Source organism: Spermophilus citellus (assembly GCF_964194105.1).
Source record: "Spermophilus citellus genome assembly, chromosome: X".
Taxonomy (NCBI): Eukaryota; Metazoa; Chordata; class Mammalia; order Rodentia; family Sciuridae; genus Spermophilus; species Spermophilus citellus.
Window position 1 is genome coordinate 1,570,508 of NC_138190.1, and position 16,535 is coordinate 1,587,042.

The following is a 16,535-nucleotide window of genomic DNA, read 5'->3' on the forward strand; positions in this document are numbered from 1 at the left end:
CAACATAGGGCACTTAATGACTGAGCCACATCCCCAGCACATATGCCATTTTGACACAGTACTCAAAAACTTCCTCAGGGCCTTGTGAGAGGCTGAGGGTAACATTTAGATTTATAATTCTTCTGCCTCATCCTCCAAGGCTGCTAGGAATACAATCATGCACCATTGCACCTGTGGAAATGTAGTTTTGTAGAAGAACATGTTATACAATCCCCTAATGAATGGAAGAAAGAAAAAAATTCAACACTCAGAGCAAAATGACACAACAGGGAGCCTGGAATCATCTCAGTACAGCCATGAAATAGAACAGAAGTGGAAACCAAGCCAAACCATCAGAACAACAATGTCATCATGCCCCAAAGCCCTGAAAGTTTCCCAACAGCTCCGTGAAGCAGTCATATGGAAGAGTGCAGTGCAGCAACCATGGTTTGACCTTCATGATCCCTTCAGCCTGACCCTCTATGACTCCAGACTACACACAGCACATCTTCTTCCGTTTTCAGCAATTCATACTAAAACCACCATGGAAACATATATTTTTTAAATATTTTGTTTTTTAATTATAATTGAATTCAATGCCTTTATTTATTCATTTATTTATTTTTCAATGTGGAACTGAGGATTGAACGCATGGCCTCAAATGTACTAGGTGAGTGTTCTACCACTGAGCCACAACCCCAGCTCAACCATGGAAATATATTAACTCCTAAAACCAACTCTCACTCTTCTACATCAGAAGTAATCACTATAAAAAATAGGCAGAAATTCCTTAAAAGGATTTAAGTAAATAAACAGCATGCATCTACAGAGAAAGCAAACTATTGTCTACCCACTCAACCATCACCTAAAATTTGACCAAGAAAGCTTCAGAGACTTTCTTTTAAAAATCAGGTTTTAAAAACACCCAGGTCTAGGAAGCTGAGGCAGGAGGTTCTCAAGTTCAATGCCAGCCTTAGCATCTTAGTTAGGCCCTAAGCAGGTTGGTAAATCCTGAATGAAAGTTAACAAAAATAAAAGTTAAGGGGGAAGGTGCTGGGGATTTGGTTCAGTGGTTAAGCACCGGAGGATTTACTCCACAGTATGCCCCCCCCCCAAATAAAACCACCGAGATATACTGATGAAAGAAGGAAGTTCACACAGACTAGGAGGAAACATTAAAAAGAGGACCATGACCCACATGCTCAGCACTGGATGCTCTCCAGGTGGGAATCTGCAGAGCAAAGACACAGCAGAGTTTTAAATAGCACCACTGTGTGTTAAAGCACAGGCCCCAGCACAACTACTCACAAAAACCAGACAAGTGAGGTTTTGCTGTTTCTTCTGTTATTCTCTAGTTTCTGGTATACAAAAAAATGAGGCCAAGGGACACTAAGATCTGGCATCAACACTTTATTAGTGGCACTACAGCCCAGAAAAATAATTCCCAAAGTGTGAGCCCAGAGAACATCAGAGCTTTTACTTTTATACATAAACAAGCTTTGAGGACATCAAGAAAGAAAATTGGGGCAATATATTGAAGAGTGAATTTTTTAATTCTTATATGGGAACAAGCTTGCCAATGGCCTAAAGACTCATACACATTTGGGACTTTTACTATGCTCAACCTGAAGAGGGATTGTTCTTTCTCTGCTACTTTGTTGGCTGCATCTGCTACTGCATTATAGGTACCTGCAGCTGTTGCCAACCCTCATGGTGAAATGTCAGAGACCACAGCTGGTGGGTGTCAGTCTGCAAAACCACAGCCTGTCAGCTCTGAAATGGCTACAGTTTTCATTTTGTTGGATGATCTAGCATTCAGGGAAATTTTTTAAAGTAGCTGAATACAAAATAATTTGCTAAACATACCTCAGACACCTAGTCTCTAGGCAAAGGCATGAAGCCTTCAACAAACAGAAACCACAGAATAGAAAAAAGGAAGAAACACACTTTCTTTTTTTTATTTTTTAGTTGTTGATGGAACCTTTTTCAGTTGTATGTGTGTTGAGAATCAAACCCAGTGCCTCATGCAGGCTAGGCAAGCACTCTACCACTGAGCCACAACCCCAGCCCCAAGAAACATATTTCATTAACTTAAAAAAATATACAAAGAACACTGAGGGGGGCTGGGGATGTGGCTCAAGCGGTAGAGCGCTTGCCTGGCATGCGTGCGGCCCGAGTTCGATCCTCAGCACCACATACACAGATGTTGTGTCCGCCCAAAACTAAAAAAATAAATAAATAAATAAATAAATATTAAAAAAAAACATAGAAAAAAAAAGAATACTGAGGAACAGCAAAACGTAACTCATAAATGGAAAATAGCGACGTGAGATTGACCATGCCTGAGTAAGATAAGACTCCAGAATCCCTGGGATAAATTATTTTTCTATTCATTTATTCATTTGTTTGTTTATATTTTGTACCAATGATTGAACCAAAGGGTGCATAACAAATAAGCCACATTCACTGCCCTATTTTATTTTTAATCATTTCTATTTTAGAGAGAATTTCTCTAAGTCGTTCAGAGCCTAACTTGATGAACCTTCCTTTGAAGTTGTGATCCTCCTGCCTATGAGTCCTGAACTGCTAGGATTAAAAGGATGTGGGGGCCCTAGGCTAAATTTTCAAGTAACTGTCTTGAATTGTTAGTATGCATGCGCCTGAAAAAAAGTCAAAATACATCAGACAGAAACATACAAAAGTCCCCAGGACAAGGAAGAATAAACTGCTACATTGGGAGACCTCAGCACAACACTGCTGGGTCTGTGATCATGTAGCAGAGCAACAGACAGGAGGGCTTCCCTGGACATTAGTCAAAGTGAAACACACAGCCTTCTCAGGATCACAGTACCACCACCCAGAACAGGCCACATTCTGAGCCATAAGCCTCACCTCAACAAGTACGCAATGCCAGTGAAATCCCAAGTAGGCTCAAAGAACATGGGAGTTAAAGCAGAAATCAGATCAGAAGCAGCTGGAAAACCTCTAAGCAACGGGAGATGCAACACAGGGCTCTAAACAAACACAGGAGGAAGAGGCGACTTAAGGGCAAATGTGACCATGTTGAGAAAAATGAAATATAAAAGTCCAACATGAAAAAAGAGCACAGATGGTGCACTGGGGGTCTCTACAGCATCCAAAGCACATTCCAGAAAAGAAGAGTTAAAAGCAATCATTGACCCTTGTACTTAAGGAAAGGAGAGGAAAAAGAGCAAGGTAAGTACAAATTAAGCACAGGCAAGTAAGAGAAGGTGTTGGTGAAACCACAATTAAGAAATTAGCAGGGGCTGGTGCTGGGGCTAAGCTGTAGCTCACTCTCCTTGCATGTGTGAGGTAGTGGGTTTCATTCTCAGCACCACATATAAATAAATAAAGATCTACGAACAATTTTGAAAAATTAAGAAAAAACAATTATTAAAAAAAGAAATCAGCAGTCAGCAAAACCAAGTTCTGCATGAACATCACCGTCTCTGACAAGCTAATATGTGGCTAAAGAAACAGAGGACAGGAGTGAGGTTATGGCTCAGTGTAGAGAGCTTGCCTAGCACCAGTGAGACACTGGGTTGAATCCATACCAGCACATCAAAGTAAATAAATAGAAGAAACGTATGAGAAATACAATAACATTAAACAAATAAGAAATCCAAAGACACAGTCACTACTCAGTAGAGTTAAAATAGCCACCATTACCCTCCACGGGCTCTTCAACAATATCATAAACATGCACTTGACACAAATCTGATAACTTAGAGGAAGTGGCCCAATAATTTCAGAGAGACCATCTCCTACAACATACACAGAAGGACAAATACACAAAACAGCTGAGCCTGTGCCTACAGAAGAAACTGACTCAATAACTAATTACCATCAAAAAAAGTGAAATGTAGGACTTTTAGACATCCTACAGGCTGCCACCAGACACTCCAGAACTGCCACCAATTTTCTACATTTCTTTTGAGAATGCAGAAGCAGAGAAAACACCTTCTAATTCCTTTGGAGGCATATGTTACATTATTATCAAAATTAACTTGATAAAATGAGGCAGCTATGAATTACTCTCATGATCATAAATGTAAAATACCTCCACAAACATTACTTAACTGAATCTAGAAATTAATAAAAAGAATTGCATACCAAGTACAAGATGTTGAAAACACTGGAGACTATAAGCTAGAGAGAAGAGGTGCATGATACTATGGGTGATGGTTCACTCAAATGTTCACTTTGATGGAATTAAGAGACACTAATGATTAATAGACTTCTGGGTACATCCATGAGGTTGTGTCTAGGAGTGATTGGCATGTGGGATAGCAAACAAGAAAACCTCCCTAAGTGTAGGTAATGTCATCCAAATAGGATGGTGGCTTGCATGGAATAAAAGTTGCAAGAACATGGTAGCAGCTGCAGATGCAAGCTGGATTCTACACAGATGGGTTTTCCACTGCTGCTGTGATTGCCTGAGGATATCAACTTTGCCTTCTTTACTCTTCCAAAGCTGATTCTGCCAGTGATTCTCCAGGGAGTTTCCAGAAGCATTCGATCTCAGACTAGGGTAGCACCATTGATCCCTCTTGTTCAGAGGCTTGGGCATCTTGGGCGGCACAGCTACTACATCTCCAGATCCCCAGCCAACAGACTGCCGCAGAGGACTCCCCAGCTTCAAGTCACCTATGACAATCTAACAAATCCCCTATTTGTATTCATTCTTCTTGTTTATTCTGTTCCAATGGAGAACCCTAACTACTGTACTATATAAGACTACAATTGCTCTGAAAAATAAATTCAATAAAAAATGAATCAACTACCACAACATGGAAGATTCACAAATATATATATATAGAAGAAACAATATTACATACTGAATACCTTTTCCATAATAATGCAAGAGTAAAGAGAAAGAGTTATATATGCAAATTTCAAAACTATGAAGAAAAGCAAGGAAACTGATTTTCAATACTGTTTCCATTTTGAGAGAAATGGGTGACTTATCTTTAAAAGTCATTATAACTCCTGGTTTGGTGGAGTTCACTTAAAATTTTTGCAACTAGAAAAGTCAGGGCAGGAAGATGACAAGACTAAAGCCAGCCTCAGCAATGGAGCAAAACAATCACAAACATAGTCAGACTTGGTCTTAATAAAAAATTACAATCAGGGGCTGGGGATGTGGCTCAAGCGGTAGCGCGTTTGCCTGGCATTCGTGCGGCCCAGGTTCGATCCTCAGCACCACATACAAACAAAGATGTTGTGTCCGCCAAAAACTAAAAAATAAATATTAAAAATTCTCTCTCGGGGTGAAAATGGGAGTTCAAAGCACAATTTGAGTCTAATGTATGAAAGATGATATATCATGAACTATGTAATGCGATAAATAATCAATAAAAAAAAAAAAAGAAATGATAAAGATATATTCTAAAAAAAAAAAAAAAATTCTCTCTCTCTCACCTCTCTCTTTAAAAAAAAAATACAATCAGGAAAAGAGGCTGTCCCTGAGTGACAGAGCACATTCCCAGCATGTTTGAGGCACTTGGTTTGAAACTTAGATTTACCAAAAAAAAAAATCAACACAATTAAAGTATTTTGACCATCTCCAACTATAAATTAATTTAAAATAAATTAAAAAATAAAAATAAGAAATGCTGGAGATGTGCTCAGTGGTCAAGTGCCTCTGGGTTTAATCCCTAGGGAAACACACACCCACCATCAAAAAATGCTTTCAGCAATTTGAAAGTATTTTTTGAATGACAACAAGCAGGAGCAAGTTCCTGGCTTAAATCCTACCACTTAATACATAAGTAAATAAATCAATAATTGTCCACTTTCTTGGGCTGGGATATAGCTCAACAGTAGAGCATTTCCCAAGCATGCATGAGGCCCTGGGTTCAATCTGAAGCAGGGCACAAACACACACACACACACAAATATAACTGTACTAAACTTCATCTCATGAATGATGAAAAATGATTATAACAGGAAAGGTACAAAATGAGAGGCATAAAATACAATGAAATTAATAGAAAGATGATACAATTTCTTACCAAGGAGACTAAGGAGACTGAACTTCTCCATGATCTACACTCTCTGAAAACCCCTGAGCATTTTAGAAAATTCTGTGAAATCCAGGGCCAGGTATGCTGTGCTTCTTGGTGAACTTAAAAAAAAACCCTACTTCTAATAATGGAAATGAGACCATATTTAAGATCAGTCAAAATGTTTTAGTGATCATAGTAAGTGTAGACAGAGAGAATTCATGTAACTCCCAAATTTCATAAGCTAACAGTCCAATTCCCAAAGGGGTGGCCCAAGGATAAGACACATTTTTTTTTTCTTTTTGATACCTTGGATTGAACCCAGAGGCAGTTGACCACTGAACCACATCCCCAGTATTTGAAGTCTCACCAAGTTGCAAAGGGTCTCGCTAAGTTGTTAAAGCTGTCCTCAAACTATAAATCCTCTTGCCTCAGCCTCTGGAGAAGCAAGGAGTACAGCTGTGCACCAGTGCACCTTGCCATGTAAGTAGAATGGAAATGTAAGTAGGCTTTTTAAATCCACTTCTTTTTTCCCTCTTTCATCATATTTCATCATATTTGGTTCTGAATAAATAAACTTGGGCCTCGGATAAGTGAGCAGATCATTTCACAGTGATAACCACAGATGGCTGGTGCTGAGGGAGCAAACATATCAGGCTCAAGAGGCAGGGAAGGTCCCCTGCCAGCTGGGACATCCTCACACCTGGGCATGCTCACTGAAATACTCCATGATCACTCTCCCGTGAGACCTAGACCATGACTCCAGGCTATGAGGCTTTTCAGATTTTCACAGCTCTGCACTGGGGTGGCTGGTCCTTATGCGCTGGGAGTGTTTTTGCTCCTCCACACTGTGAGAGAATGCAAGGGTCAGGAATCACTGGTTATATGGCCCCTCACCACCAGCATCCACAGGCTGACTGTCCACCTGTCTCCAAGGAATGGGAACAGGGCTTGGGGAAAACAAGATCCCAAGAAGTTAGCGGTCTAGATGAGGCTTGTTCCGGGACATTCCTTAGACCCAAGACCTCAGCTGAGCCCCCAAGAGGCTGTACCTCACAACTTAGGCTGCCCTCTAAGAGGAGCTGACCCAGGGCATAAAATTCCTTGAACCATGCAGGGCAGAGGACAGCTGTGGGCACATGGTGGCAACCCAGGAAAGGATAGTGGCTGAGAACATAGGACTCTCTGAGGTATCAAAAGAAAACCAGCCTGAGAAATCTGATGTGCTGTCTATACCCAAGAAAGATAAAGAGAGAAGCAGAGGATTTTCCCAGGTGTGAACTGAAGTTCTCTATGAACTTGCTCTATGTCAATGAACCTTCAGACCACGTGACTTTGGGAAACTACACCACCATGAGGATAGTAAAACGGGGTCCTGGATGGATGGCAAAAATTCTCATCTGATATCTTAAGCCCTTTATATATTTTTTTAATATTTATTTATTCTTTTAGTTTTTAGTGAACACAACATCTTTGTTGGTATGTGGTGCTGAGGATAGAACCCGGGCCGCACGCATGCCAGGCGAGCGCGCTACCGCTTGAGCCACATCCCCAGCCCTCTTAAGCCCTTTAATAACCAATTACCTTAATTTCTATATTAGTCCCAAATTCTCAAAACAAATGCAACCTTACCTGACATATCACCACCATCTTCCAAAGCTAACAATGTATTTAACAGACCTACAGAAGAGACTCCCCACCCCCCGTTTTTTTCTGTAGCCACTCATCTGATGATCCCACCAATGCAATTGGTTAATGTATTCATACATAACTTTTTTCACAAATGACCTTGTCAGCCAAGCACAGTGGGGCACAACTGTAACCCCAGCAGCTTGACTAGGTCAGGAGAACAGCTAAATTCAAAGCCAGCCTCAGCAACTTAGTGAGGCCCTAAGAAACTTAGTGACATCATGTCTGAAAATAAAATATAAAAGAGCTGCAGATCTGGCTCGGTGCTTAAGTACCCCTGGGGTCAATCCCTGGTATTTAAAAAAAAATGTAATCTCTTCCTGGTTAAACACATACATCATTCAGGATAAGCTGAATCCACATTCCTGAGTATGGTCATTAGTATTTGGGCCAAAATAAACTATTTTCCTCAGGTATGGTGGCCAGTGCCTTTAATTCCACCACCTAGAGAAGCTGAGGCAGGAGGATCACAAGTTCCAGACGAGGCTGGACAACATAGCCAGATACACTGTGAAAACAAAATTTAAAAGGGCTGGAGATGAAGGTCAAGAGAATAAATCAGACATTTCATCCTATTTGCATATGTGACTACATGACCAGTGTGAATGGACATTAGGTACAACCAGAAAAAGGAGAAGTTACACTCGATTTACGTATAATGTGTCAAAATGCATTTTACTGTCATGTATAAGTAATGGAAACAAAGTAAAATAAATAACTTCTTCCAAAAACAAACAAACAAACCAACAACAAACAAAAAAGGGCTGTGGATGTAAACCAAGATTCAATATCCCTAGTACCAATAACCCACTGCCTTATTTCATTTAAAGTAGCTATTTTATCGGAACACAGCATGTGTCAAGTGACTATTCTTTTCCCTCAAGTATGATATGCAGAAACAGAAAACAAAAGTGTTATTCTTGCCAGGGACAGTGGCCGAGGCCTGTAATTCCAGGGACTCAGGAGGCTGAGGCAAGAGGGTCACAAGTTGGAGGGCTGGGCTGGGGATGTGGCTCAAGTGGTAGTGCCCTCTCCTGACATGCATGCGGCCTGGGTTGGATCCTCAGCACCACATACGAATAAAGATGTGTCTGCCCCAAACTAAAAAAAAATAAATAAATATTAAAATTTCTCTCTCAAAAAAAAAATAAAATAAAAAATAAAAGAAGTTGTAGGGCAGTGTCCCAAGCAACTGAGATACAATCTCATTTTTTTTTTAAATTGGGGGGGAGGGTATGCCTGAGGATTTCACTGATAAAGCTTCTCTAGTTCTGAACTGCAATACAAAAACAAAATATTGTTTGAAATATATCAGTAGAGAAAAAGTGAAAAGTAATAGACTGTGTCCATTTGAAACACAGGAGGAAGACCAGATATTTATGATGGGAAGTGGAAAAGATGGGGCATTTTAGAACACAGGAGGCAACTGCAATTGAAAGACCTACAGCAGCTTTCAGAGGAACTAAACTGGGGGAAGGAAAGTGGATTTGGGATCCTGCTTCCTACACGTTTGGAAGAGTGGGGGCGGGCCACCAGCAGGGAGGGGAGGGGAGGGGAAGCTGGGGACAGGAGCTGCCCATTCAACAATGGAAGCCAAGGGACAGGACCCAGGGCCACCTGCCAGCGGAAACTGGGCCTCATGCTCCGCAGCTGACCTCAGGGACTGGATACCCAGCCCAATCCTAGGGGCCAGAGAGCAGAAGCGCAGGTCCATCCGCCATGGAAGACCAAGCTGCACCCTCTGCACCAACCTTGGGCACCCAACACCCAGTTCACCTCGCAGGACCAGTGGAAGAGGCTTAGGGTCACCCGCCAGCGAGGTGACTTCAAGGTTCTACCATCCAGCCCAACCCCCAGGACCAGGGGACAGAGACCCAGGGCAACATCCAGAGGCGACTCCCCCAGGCTCTGCAGCTCACTCCTTTGCGGGGGCCCCAAGGCAGGTGCTGACCATGTCCCTTCAGCCCTCGTCACATACTCACCATTTTTGTCTTTCTAGAGGACCCGGTGTTCTCTTGAGGACCTCAAGGCACCAGAGATAGAGGGAAGCACAGGCTGCTCAGAATCACCGAGGCCTTTTGGCAGAGCACATGGGGCCCAGGAGCAAAGTTGGTCCGGAAGAAAAGCCCGCGAGATTTCCAAAGCCCGCCCTCCCCCTCTGGTCCGGATCTGATTGGACAGTTCCACCCCAGCATCCCTAATGGGCCGCCCCTAGTCAGGCCTCTGCGTTGTGACTGACAGCTAAGGTTATCCAATCACTAACCAAAATTGCCTAGAGTGGCCGATCCTTGGCCCCAGCCCTTTTCAGGTGGAGCTTCTTTCCTGGGCTGGGAACTAATCCAGGTGGGAAGCCTTTGCTTGAACTTGGTACAAAGGGTAACATCTGGGATTGAGCTCTGGCTGAGGGAGACAGCTTTCCCTGCACGGGTGATGCCCTTGGTTTTAACCTCACCACAGAAACAAACTACAATTAAAACATATATACAAAATATTAGAAGTGCAGGGAAGAAGTCACTAAAGAGAATGAGAGAAGGCAGGTAGAATTCAAGGAAGGGGGAATAAGAAAATTGAAAAGAAATGAAAAGACAAAAGAAACAAAAACAAACAAACAAAAAAATTAGAAAACAAAGAAAGAAAAAAAAATTTTTACAAAAATAATGATAATAAAAAAATAAAATTAAAATTAAAAAAATAATAAAATTTAAAAAATGAAAAAAAAGAAGACCTTAAAAGAGCGTACTACAGGGATACTGCCACATCGATGTTCATAGCAGCACAATTCACAATTGCTAGACAGTGGAACCAACCCAGATGCCCTTGAATAGATGAATGGATAAAAAAAATATGGCATTTATACACCATGGAGTATTATGCAGCACTAAAAAATGACATAATCATGGAATTTGCAGGGAAATGGATGGCACTAGAGCAGATTATGCTTAGTGAAGCTAGCCAATCCCTAAAAAACAAATACCAAATATCTTCTTTGATATAATGAGAACAACTAAGAACAGAGCAGGGAGGAAGAGCAGGAAGAAAAGATCAACATTAAACATATACATTAGGTGGGAGGGAAAGGGAGAGAAAAGGGAAATTGCATGGTAATGGAGGGAGACCTTCATTGTTATACAAAATTACACATAAGAGGTTGTGAGGGGAATGGGAAAATAAACAAGGGAAAATAAACAAGGAGAGAAATGAATTACAGTAGATGGGGTAGAGAGAGAAGATGGGAGGGGAGGGGAGGGGGATAGTAGAGGAGAGGAAAGGTAGCAGAAACGTGGATGTGTAACCGACGTGATTCTGCAATCTGTATTTGGGGTAAAATTGGGAGTTCATAACCAACTTGAATCTAATGTATGAAATATGATATGTCAAGAGCTTTGTAATGTTTTTTTTTTAATATTTTTTTTTTTTAGTTTTTGGCAGACACAACATCTTTCTTGGTATGTTGTGCTGAGGATCAAACCCGGGCCGCACGCATGCCAGGCGAGCGCACTACCGCTTGAGCCACATCCCCAGCTCGCTTTGTAATGTTTTGAAAAACCAATAAAATATATATGTGTATATATATATATATATATATATATATATATATATATATATATATATATATATAAATAGTTACTTAAAAACTCTAAGGCCTGAGGAGCCCAAAATCAGGTGAAAATCAACAAATGATAATGCTGTTTACCATGATGAGTCCTTGTTCCCGAATCCTGCAGTATAACACCAGAGAAGCAGGTGGAGAGTGGAAAGTGGAAGGTTTAATAAGAGAAAGCACAAAAGACTCCCCCCACTCCAGGAAGAAGGGGACCCAAAAGGCAGAATCCCTGGAAGGGGGAGGGCTTCTCCCTCTTAAACCTAAGGTCTTCTTTTGTCCTCCCACATTCCTGTCCTTTATTTTCCTTTATTGTGCAGGTGATTGGGCTTGAGGGTGGAAGGCCAAAGGGAGGGAATTGGGTGGACTTATGGGATGGGGAGCAAAAACCTGGGCAGGAACAGCGTAGGGTGGTTTGATGAGCATCTCCCTGTTTTACTGGGAGCTACTTCATTAACCCTTATTTAGGACCTGCCCAAGGCCATGACAACAGGAACACTTCACTTCTCAGGTGTTTTTTTGTTTCCCAGGATCAGATCAGATTGCATTTTTTATTGGACCTGATATTAGACCCCACTTACCTAGCTACACACACTACAATATTTCAATCTGGCTTCACAAACAGGGAGAGCCTACCTTAAAATAAATTAAAAGGGTTGATGACCTAGCTCAGAGGTCGAGCCCCACAGGGAGTATTCAACAGAACCTCAAAGAAAAAGATACCTATATACATATATTGTATCAGCTGGTGTGACCTCAGGCAACTTAGCAGGAGATAGTTTCAAAATTTTTGAAACAATATTTAAAAATATCATATGTATCATACATACTTGATATGTGAAAATAAATACAGTTTGACAATTATTTTAGTAATTCTCATCACCTCCGGACTACTTATCTTTTGAGGAAGTAGATAGAGCTAAGAAAGGAAGCAATTGGTGTTGGTGATTTGGCTCAGTGTTCTCTCCCCAGCAGGATGGAGGGGAAGGAGGTGTGGGAGGCAATTCCCTAAGGCAGCAATGCAGGGTTGAAATAAAAGGAGCGCCTTGTGCTTAATGTCCATGTTCTACATTCCACTATTAGGGAGTTCTAGGAACCGACCTGATTCTAGTGACCCCACACATCAGGTCATCTCTTTACCCCAAATCCAAACAGAAAAGTTCATGATGACAAGCAGGAAAGGAACTTTGATCAGTGAAGCTACACCAGGAAGACCAGGGCACCATGTCCTCCGCCCTCTCTTCAGGGCTGTCTAGGACTCTCAGGTTTTATAGAAAGGGCAATCAGTCATAGGCATGTGTGTAGAGGGCACACTGTATGTAGGTTAGGTGTCATCGGTGGCTTCAGGCATCTGTGTGTGTCATAAAATGTCTGTGAACTCATGGTCATGTGACCCCTTGACACACTTCACCCCACTGCACAGGCTGACCTGAATTGATCTCAGGAAGGGTCCCCTCCCTTGTGTTCGTTCCATGTCAGTGGTTCAGAGGCACCAACATTTTCAAGAAAAGCCACAAGCCACCTGCTCCTGCCTGGTAAACACCATATCCCTAGCTGCTGACCCAGGGCTCTCAGCTTCCTGGGTTTCAACTGATAGTTAAACCAGAAAGAAACAATAACCCTGCTCAGCTCGGCCCATAGAGCCTGCGTATGAAACCCCACTTGGGGCCCATATGGCCTGTGGTGTTGATACCGCTGGTTACTGGGGAGTTCTGCCCCCTCACATGCTGAAGTTTGAACATTAGAGAAGCGAGCCCAGGCAAGCACACAAAGCAGGGTTTATTTTTAAAGGAGTAACATACACTTCTCCCCAGGAGGGAGAGGGGGGCCATAGCTGGTACCCTGGTATTCCCAGAAGCAAGGTGTTCAGCCTTTCTATTGTAAGGGTCCGGCGAAGCGTCAGAGAAAAAGACCACGAGACTAGCTCCATGCAATGGCAAGGGGATTTATTAGCGTTCCAGCGCGCTGGGACTCCGTGCTCACTCAAGAAGGGAGAGCAGCCCGGAGCCCAGAGCAGAGGTCAAGCAGAGCTTAAGTACACTTTCTGGAGAGGGTGGGGGGCTTTGCATACATCAGAACAAATCATCATGAGGCATGGGGAAATTGAACAACAATTCTGATACATGATTAGTCCATTCATTGGAGGGAACAGTTTGTGCAGGGGTGATTGGTCACTTCCAAGTGGGGCACACATTCAAACTGATTGGTCCTGGGGCCTATATGCGTACGTGCCATGTTACCTGGAGCCCTTAGCTATTAAACAACCAGGGAATCAATGGAGATATTTACTGAGCAGCTCCCGCATTGTCCTAACAACCTTACAGACATTACAGGTTCCGGGGATAGCAGGGGAATTGTTTACTTTTTAGCCCAGGCCTTGCAATCTAGAAGCTTTACGATGCCCTAGTCTTTTACACTTTAACTCAGACTTTTGCAGCTTAGAATCAGCTTAGAAATTTTACCCTTACACTATGAGTCCTAGGCTTCCTGTGTTCTCCATGCCTTTCCCCTTATCTTTCTCCTTCCTGCCTTGGTGACTAGGCCCAGGAATGCTTGGTGAGATGGTACAAAGGAGACAAACAAGGGGGATGAAGAGGGAATAGCAGGATGCAGCAGCTAAGGACACATTAACACCCTAAAAGCTGCCTGTAGGGAGGGGCAATCCTGGGACAGGCAACCTTAGTAACATGAAGAAGCAAGGGCAGGTCCTTGATGAGGGTCCAGCAAGGCCTCTGAAGGAGTTAACATTTCTATCCCTCAGGGGACAGTGTGCAACTTGCCAGACTCTCTCAACATTGGCCTCTTTGATCAGACCTGACTCCATTTACCTGTTTGTAATGATTGCCTGTCTATTTCTGGCTTCAGTATCTGCCCCTTCCCAGAAAGTGAATACAACTTTATTTTTACTCTTCACTTGAATTGGTGAAGTCTTTCACATCTTGTGCACTGTCCCAAATTCAGTCTACCTACCAACATTGCCAATGACCATGGGGAGGGGGGCTCATATATAAACAGTCATATTTCCTCAAGTGTGGAATAGTGGCCACATACCTGTCTAGGGCTGAGAACTCAACTCTAGGTTCTCCTCCTCCCATGCTGGGCATTGAATCCATGGCAGGGGTACAGAATCCCTGAACTCCATCCCAGCCCTTTTTCTATTGTGGTACAAAGAAGTGGGGGGGGGGAGCATAAATATAGTGGGTTTGAGAACATAACTCTGAAAACCAGCCTAATTCCTTCTTAAGATTGGGATCCATTGCATCCAAAACTCATGAAAACTAATTTTTGTTTTCGTATAAATTACTGCAATCTTTAAACTTGCTTGGAATGTGTGCCCATGCCTTGAACTCACCCATACTTGGCTCCCCCGGACCAGATAACAACCTCTCTGAAACCTCAGTGGTACCTCATACATTCTGATGTTGGGATCTGAATTTATTCCCTACCTTGAAATGTTAAGCCATGTAGTTCATTAACCTACTACCTGCCTTTGTATTATGCTTGTCCAAATCCTGGTATCTGTAAGTTCTCAAGACACCCCTCTTTGCAAACTTTTGTGTTATAAAAATGTGTTCCGAGGGCTGGGGATGTGGCTCACACAGTAGCTCGCTCGCCTGGTGTGCCTGAGGCACGGGTACGATGCTTAGCACCACATACAAACAAAAATATTGTGTCTGCCGAAAATGAAAAATATTAAAAAATTCTCTCTGTCTCTCTCTCCCTCTCTCTAAAAAAAGAGTTGTTGTTTGATTTAAAACAAATGAGTTCTGAGAGAGCTGGAGTATCTTTAGCCTGGGGTTTGAGGACAGACAGACATGGCCAGCTCCTGGGTACATAAATAAAATTTTGGTTAAGTTTGATTCAAAATTGGAGTCTGTGTTCTTTTTCTTGTGTTGTGGTTTAACAGTGCCAGTGAAAGGGTAAAGTTTCTAAGCTGCAAAGCCTGAGTTAAAATGTAAAGGACCAGGCATTGTAAACCTGCTTCTAAACTGCAAAGCCTGGGTTAAATTCCTGTAGCTGTTAGGACAATACCCGAACTGCCCAGTAAATATTCCTCCTGATCCTCTGGTTGTTTAATAACTTAGGACCCTGTGTAGCCCGGCACGTAGGCATTCAAGGCCCAAGCCAATCAGTTTGAATGTGTACCCCGCTTAGGAGTGACCAATCACCCCCGCCCAGCCTGTTCCCGCCAATGAATGTACTAATCAAGTCTAAGAATTATTGTTTGATTTTCCCGCGGTGTATGGTGATTGGTTAAAGGAGACTATGATGAGTATAAAGTCCCCGCCCTCCCCAAAAAGTGTACTTAAGCACTGCTCAACCCTTGCCCGGGGCTCTGGGTCTTTCCCTCTTCCTGAGTGGGCACTGAGCCCCAGCATGCTGAATCAATAAATCCCCTTCTGCCAATTGCATGAGTGGTCTCTTGGTGGTCTCTTTCTCCGACGCTTCACCAGACCCTTACACCAGGTCTCTAACAAGGCCATCTTTGGTTTTGGCCAAGGGAGCATATTTTTTACACATGATGACACATCTTTAAGCCAATACATTAAAAAACTGAAAAAAAATCATTCAATAAATTCTTTCTTAGAAAACAACAATAACAACGACAAAACTTGAGCAGTATCCTGGGATAGTGGTGCAAACCATGCCATGAGGGTCAAAAATTCTAGCCCAACCTCTGAAATGTAGCCTCACTCTCTCTCAAAATACAACTTAAAAGGGGCAGGGCATGTAGCTCAGTGTTACAGCAACCCTGGGCTTAATGGTCAGTTTAAAAACAATAACATCCCGAAGAGGAATAGAGGGGAAAAAGACATAGAAAAGAGAAGAGTGTAAAAGGGCAGACATCAATCGAACTACATCAACAGTGACATTATATGGCAATTGACTGAACAATCCTCTCCTAAGGTACAGATCAGCAGACAGAATGAAAACAAAGTCCAATTCTGTGCTATGTGCAGGGGTCACTGCTGGGATACAAATGGATAAAGAGTTTGAAAATAAGAGGATGTGAGTCCTACACCATGAAATCAGACACCATGAGTCAGCTCTCCTGTAGTACCTTTCCAAAATCAGGCAAAATGTTTCAAAGCCACAATTAATTGAGCCAGAACAGCTGTGAGACATGGACACATGATGTTTATTTATGTTTTTTAAGAGAGAGAGAGAGAGAATTTTAATATTTATTTTTCAGTTTTCAGCGGACACAACATCGTTGTTGGTATGTGGTGCTGAGGATC